We start from the raw sequence: 7,366 nt of genomic DNA, 5'->3' as shown, positions 1-7,366 counted from the left end.
CAAACTACAAATAAAAATGTAAATGATGAATCAATTAGTTGCAGTTTATTTGTCTGTTGATCGACTAATAGATCAATCGTAAATAAAGTCTCTGGACTTAGTTACATTCAACCGCTGCAGGCAACCACACTAAAGAGCAACCTCCAATCTAACTTTGTGTTTAAATATTTAAAAGTCTTCAAATATTTATATAAAGGTAGTCCTCGTCTTGTCTTTTCCTCAATCAGCTATAATTTTTTCTGTGTTTTTTTTTGACAGCGGAGTCGAGTCTAAAGATACTGAGTCTTCACAACCTGGCAACCCAACACTCATGAATGGTTTATACCTGATATGAATCCTTAGTAAATAATGTCAATGTGTCAGTCACAACTTATACACCGTTTATAAAGGGGAAATAAATACCACATAAAATAAAGCATGGTATTTATCGGCATATCACGCAACCCTAATTCACTAAAATTCTTTATTTGAGTGTATGCACAACTTCCATGTTATCTTCAGTGAAATTGTACTATCTGTTCTATGCATTGTTCGTGATCTTTCACTCAATGATGTATACTCAGTCCCATGCAGATAACCCAAGAGTTCATACCTTAATGGTTTTTAGGAATGTTTGAAAGTTAAACTATCCTTTCAAAGAATTGATAGTTTTAAAGAAGAAGAAGAATTTAGATTGATAAAGTATCAGTATTGATGTATTCTTCTGACCGTGTGCCTTCAGTTCTCAGCCTTCTAACAATGAGTTATTAAAAACATCCACATGTGTGGAGATTCTGTCTGACATGTCTGCCCTCCATTCAATCCCTCTTCTGTGATCTGGGCTCACCAAAGGCTTAAAAAAACATTTTTTTTAAATGAAAACTACGCACTACCTTTTGTTTGGGATTATGGGGAGGTGTCCGGTCTGAGTGGATGTAAAAGAAAAATACATATTAAGAAAATAATTATGGGAAATGCACGTGTTTTCTCAGTGCCTGAAAGCTCAGCAAAGAGGGCGGGTAACAGGGTAGGATTTGTCAAAATGAGTTTCCTTTGTATTTTATCTTCTGCCTTTGAAACGTTGGGAAAACAATAACAGGGAAACGTTGGGGAAAAAGGTTGAGCGTGAGCCACGAGCGCGGATCTTAACAACGAAATGCCTCGAATGTCGAATTAGAAACAAGCTACACACAGCAGCAGGTTTTAGTTTGTGTCGGGAATCACGCTCTAAATTTGCCATTTGCAGTAATGGTAAACAAAACTTTTTTTTTCATTTCTTCTTGAGGTGCCAAAATGCTAATACGTGGCTTTTATGGAGCAAGTTCATGTGCTGAAGCTAAATTGATTGATTGCCCAAACTAAATGCACTTTTCTCCCTTTCCTGGTCCTGTCTGTACGTCCAACACACTAGCATAGACGAGGTGATGTCATCATCGCCTAACAGGTGACGCACGTGCCTTTGGCCGTGGTTGAAGCATATTGAAATGAAAATAATCACGATGGCGGAGGAGGAAGGACGCCTGCATCCATCCGACGGCGACGGCGGCGAGGGGACATCGGGAGGGGGGGGAAAGAAGTGACACGTTCTGGAACAGTTTGTTTGGTTTTCAAAATGCAAATCCTTTGAAAGCCCAGCAAAAACAATAACAGACATTTTTCTGAAACAAAGACTGGTGCTCGTGTTCTGAGGGATTGTATTGTGCACTAAATCAAACGCGCAGGATGCCAGCGACCAGTGGTCCAAGTTGTTGTCCTGTTCAGACAAAATCCTTTGCGTTCTATGGCTTGGACGCTTTTCTACACTTTCCAACGCATGGAAATCTGCTTTGTCTGCGCACAGAGGAATCCTCTTTGATCCATAAGCTTCCAGGCCTGCAGCCAAAAATAATCTTAAAGCTAAGAGAAGTAGACTAGTTTTTAGCAATAGTTTGGAGTTTTGAGGAAATATGTGCATTTCCTTTATAACGCTCCCATACGGTGAATATGAAGTTATAGCCAGCCGGCGTTTAGTTGCACAGTCTGGCTCCGTCCCAAGGTAATAAAAGCCACTACCGGTACCTCTGAAGCGCACTTATTAACAATTTAGATGGTAAGAGGTTTACTTTTGGACAGAGCAGGCTTGTTGTCTTCCCCTGCTTCAATCCTTTATGCTAAGCTAAGTTAAGCTAGCAACCTGCTGGCTCTGACTTTATATTTAGTGGACACACAACAGAGTTGGTTCAATCTTCTCACCTCACCAAAGCAATACGCATATTTCACAAAGTGTTTGACTATTTCAGAAAGCACAGTGTCACATTTTTGAATCTGTTTGTTGTTGTTTTTTCACTTAAATCTTTGAGCACATTAGCATTAGCTCACATATATTTGGGCCCTCTTGGGCAAGTGCCGGAAAGGGGTCGTACAATGGGGTTTTTTTTAGGGCTTTTTCATTGAAAACAACTGAAGACTACATTACGAGAGCGGTGAGACTGACTCAAAACAGTGAAGTTGTGTTTTATAAAACCAAACAATGAGCCGGGAGACGGCGTAAAAGCACAATGAAGCCTCCTTTAAAGTCTATCGCTAGACTTTCACATGGCATCGTGCTGTTTTCACGTCAGGATCTCTCCTGCAGGCTGGTATATCTGTTGTCCTCATATGCACCTGACAGCGACTGCACTGAATCCGCGGGCTAATTTTCACCTGACTCAACAGGCATCTCAAATTCCCCTGTTGTGAATGGGAGCCCGGGATTCAGTCTGTGCCCTCGTGCACGTAGGCGCCCCTGCTTTGCTTTCTCACGAGTCAGTGTCCATCACCAGATTATGTTTCGCTCTACACTCTCAGAGCAGGTTTGCGGTGCCGAGGGAGCTCACAGGTTTGTCTCACAGTAATTTTCCAATGAATGCTCCCCTGTAAAAACAATCCACTACACACTCTGTTCCTTGTAAAATCAGCGAGCATCTTCAAACGTTGACAGAAATTCAAGGAATCTTGATGCATTTCTTTGTTATGAGGCCTGAGCTCAAATGGGTGTTTCTGTTTGAGACACAGGTGACTCTCCCATCGATGAAATGGATGACACATCAGTTAAATTGCGCAAGAGTAATGACCTGTATCTGTTGTTAATTATAAATCTTCAGACAAAGTAGGAAAAAGACCCATTGACATTTCTTAATAATCCTGACTGACAAGTTCACACACCTTAAAAAGTGCCAAACAAGGTAGGGCAATGATGTGAGTGGTGGAGGTATTCAGACCAGGGAATGATTTATAGAGATAGCTTAGCCTCAGGACTAGAAAAAAGGGGGGAAACAATTAGCCTGGCTCTGTCTGAAGGTAATACAACCTGCCAGCACCACCAAAGCTCACAAATTAACATGTTTTATATTGTATGTTTAATCCGTACAAAAAACAAAGTGTAAAAAAAAAAGTTGTGGCTTTATGAGAGGGATGTGAGCTTTTTTTGGCTGGGAGCAGTGAAATAGATCTTATGCACTCATGTAAAACAACATCACAAATGTTTTCTACCGATATATTGTTAGCTAGTTTGTGCTGGTATGTGGATTTAGTGTCATTTGACAGAGCCAGGTTTACTGATTCCTACTGGTTCCAGTCCTTATGCTACAAGCTAAGCTAACTAGCTAATGGCTGAAGCTTCAGCTTTACCGTACAGACATGAGACTGGTATAATGATATAATAATACTTTTATGTCTTGATTTTCTAAATACTCTTCTATATATTCTAAATTATACTGGTATAAATCATCCAACTCTTGGAAAGAAATACTTTTGCATGATAATGTACAAAGATAAGCACTGCAGTCTATGAGCGGAAATGTGACTACAGGGTGTGTTCTGACGGCATCCACCTGTTTGGCACACTTTCCATCTTTGCAGGAGCTTTTCCAGCATGCAGACGCAATATGGACAGTCCCAAGAGCCTGGGTTTGGGTTTATCAACAAAAAAAATAAAAAAACATTAGTTTCCTGTTCTGCTCAGTCTGGGTTGTGGTCCTGAGAAACACAAACGCATCAAAGGCCTTCTTTCATCATGGGGTCACAACTGTGCATCACTGGTGTGTGTGTGTGTGTGTGTGTGTGTGTGTGTGTGTGTGTGTGTGTGTGTGTGTGTGTGTGTGTGTGTGTGTGTGTGTGTGCGTGTGTGTGTGTGTGTGTGTGATGTTAAAATTTGCCCTCGGTGGCTTGAGATGCTAAAATCAGCATTAACTTTTACTTTATCTTGCACATTGCAACATAAAATAATTAAACTTGGTGTGTCAAGGAAAACTTCCTCATGTTATCACGTATTGGTTGGGATTCATTTTCCTTTTTCTTTAATCTTTTTTTGCCACGGTACAGCAAAGGAGACGTAAATTAAATATGATTAAACAGTTTTCCAATTTTCAAAGTATCAGTTGGTGAATAAATAATGTGTATACTTCCTATTCCAACTATAACTGTTGCTGTCAAATCATTTTATTCCTTTATAGACAGTGAAATAATATGTTTAACACCCAAATATATTGATAACAGGTGCACTAGAACACCCAACTTTGAGCACAGTTTTTCAAACTTTTTTGATCCGTGGCACACTTTTTACAATAAAAAAATCCTGCAGCACGCCGATTACCCAGAAATTCACAAAATGTCACATTGTAGCACAATAACAATGTGTCTTTTGATTTGTTGATGTTTACTCAGTGTGAAACATGGGCCCGGGGCAGAAACACAAAGCTTTTGTTCAACAGCTCTCAGTCTCCATGTTTTTAGTTTTTATAGCAGCCAATCTTTAAAAAAGCTCACACAGATATGTTGTGGAAAATAGGAGCAATGTTGAAATTGCTCTGTTTGCAAGAATGAGAAACTCCTTGGCAACAACAGTCAACCAGATACTCCAAAGGTAGATAAGCAAAGCTTCGCTTTAAACCCCGTCTTGTTTCAGTTCAGTTAGTTCCTCTTTTCAAGTCATGTCCTTTCCAAAAAACTGTTGCTGAGCCATATGGGTCCCTAACCCAGTCAAGTGAAGGTTAAGGGGAAATAAACAAACAACTTTTCCTCAGGGGTTTTAAGTGTCCGCCTATCACCTCACACAGCGGTGTTGACATCATCTTGCCATTTCTGGGTGAGCGGGAACATCAAGGTTGTCACTTTCAACACACTGTTGCATTTCCTCATATAAAGATGCGAATATTCAGCTTTTCAGAGGTCTTGTCTTTACAAAGTCAACCATGCGGATGACCTCATTCAACACAGGAGCTAGTTCTGCCGGTAAAGTCTTGGCGACGAGCGAAACAAGAACATCTAGGCGTCTCGCTAACAAAGGCTCTGATGGGCCGAAGCATGGCTGCTGCTACATTAGTGCGCACTGCCGTGCCTCTGGTTGAAAATCACTGTTCTGGCATTTGCCTAGTCATATATTTGGTAGAAATGGTGCACGATTGGCATTCATGTGGAGTCATCTTGTGTCTACCTGATAAATATGAGTCCAAACTTCTTTTTGCTCTGTTTTGAGAACCAACTCCTGAGATACATATCTGGCTTTTTATTTGCTTAATGCTCCATTTAGTTGGTAACTTTGTTAGTCTTGGAAGAAAACGATATTAGAGCTTTTTCCCTTTAAAAAATCTTAAACCTTATGCACCCCTGTAAAACAACATCTTATCATTTTCACACTTGTGTTTGCTACAAATATAACGTTAGCTAGTGAGCTTCATTTGTGCTGGTACGTGAGGTTAGTTTGCCATTGGACAGAGCCAGGTTTACTGGTTCCTACCTGTTCCAGCTCTTATGCTATAAGCTAAGCTAACCAGCTACAGACATGAGACTGATATAATGATACTTTCAACACATTGTTGCATTGGCAACTTTGTTGGTAACTTTGTTAGTCTTGGAAGAAAACGATATAAGAGCTTTTTCCCTGAAAAAAATCTTCACTGATCACTGAGGACGACCTACTTTATATGCAGACATTTGATTCATTGTGACAATACAGACTTTCATTCAATGGCTTTGTCACAGATCCAGGGCTTCCAGTATGAAGACTGTAGTGAACACCAAAGTCTTGTAACGGACCAGTGACCTTCGCGTGGACCTTGTTTTCTGTCGTTGCTGAAGAGTTATCGACTTGGCCTCTTGATATAACGTTTTCCTTTGGCTCTTCCCTGACATGTCTGGTTGGCCGAGGCCAGAGGCTGATCTGCCATTCGTTCCTTTGAGGCACTTGCAATGTAGTTGGCCGACAGGATCTCATGCCATGGTTGTTAAAATAGTGAGAGATGTCCACACTCTGCATGGGGTTGTGCAGGGTTACTTTTACTCCCAGGGGCATTGCTTGCATAACCATGGATACTGCAAATTCAAAGATATATCCTCACGAGACAGGGGCAAAGAAAAAAAAAACCCCAAAGAGGGACAAAGTAATCTGGACCACTTTTTTTTTTTTTACCCAAACTGGCACCCTGCCTTTTTGGATGGGAATGTCGGTCAGTTGGTCCGCTGTGAAACCGGAGCTGCTGCAGGACAATGCCGACACATCTACAGTTGTGACATCTGTTTGGTTGATCTTTGCTGTGTGGCGCTGATTCAGCAGGTATACATTGATATCCTGGACTGTATGTGCACACGCTGTCACTCACTCCCATTGAAACATCTAATATCAGTCACTGTTAAGATAAACCTACCCACTGTTTAGTCACATATCTCTCAGATATCACAATAGGCTATATCTACAGTCAACTGGAATTTAACTGTAATGGATTCCACTTTAGCCGCTGTTGCGAAATGCTTGCACTAAAACAACACCAACAGTCTGCGACCATGCCAGTTGATCTGCTTGCTTGTACATTTAGCTAAATGCTTGCGTCTGCATGCTAACATACTTGCGTCAGCATGCTGACACGGTCACAGTGACAATGCTAACGTGCTGATATTTATCAGTTTAACACTGCGCATCTTCAATATCTTAGCTTGGCATGTAGGCTAAGCTTGCAGGTATTTAGTGATCAACCTGCTTAAAATTGGTGACTTGCGATGGTATTATATTCTTGTATCACCTTGCGTTGTTTCCCTCTTCGTTGTGGGCAGGATCTATTTTCGCTCTGTCTCTGCATTTTGGAAAAAAAAAGTAATTACAGATAAGGAGGACAGAGATGGAGGAACGACATGCAACCAAAGTCCCCTGCAAATTGGGGATGGTTCGTGGTCAGGTCAGGGCCATAGTGGCGCTAAAGGAAAAGCCAGGAGATCACCAAAGTCTGTAGGTTTTCCTCCCCGAGGACAAACATCTGTAGAAATGTGTAATCCATCCAATAGTTGCTGAAATATTTCAGTCTGGAGAGGCATTGTCATCTCCGGAGCCATATTGCTAGCTTAGCGGGGGGGAAAATAGGTAATAATGAAGTAACAG

Source organism: Clinocottus analis, unplaced genomic scaffold, assembly GCF_023055335.1.
Source record: "Clinocottus analis isolate CAN_PGR_092001 unplaced genomic scaffold, fCliAna1.0.p SCAF_3, whole genome shotgun sequence".
Classification (NCBI taxonomy): Eukaryota; Metazoa; Chordata; class Actinopteri; order Perciformes; family Cottidae; genus Clinocottus; species Clinocottus analis.
This window is presented reverse-complemented; position numbering follows the sequence as displayed.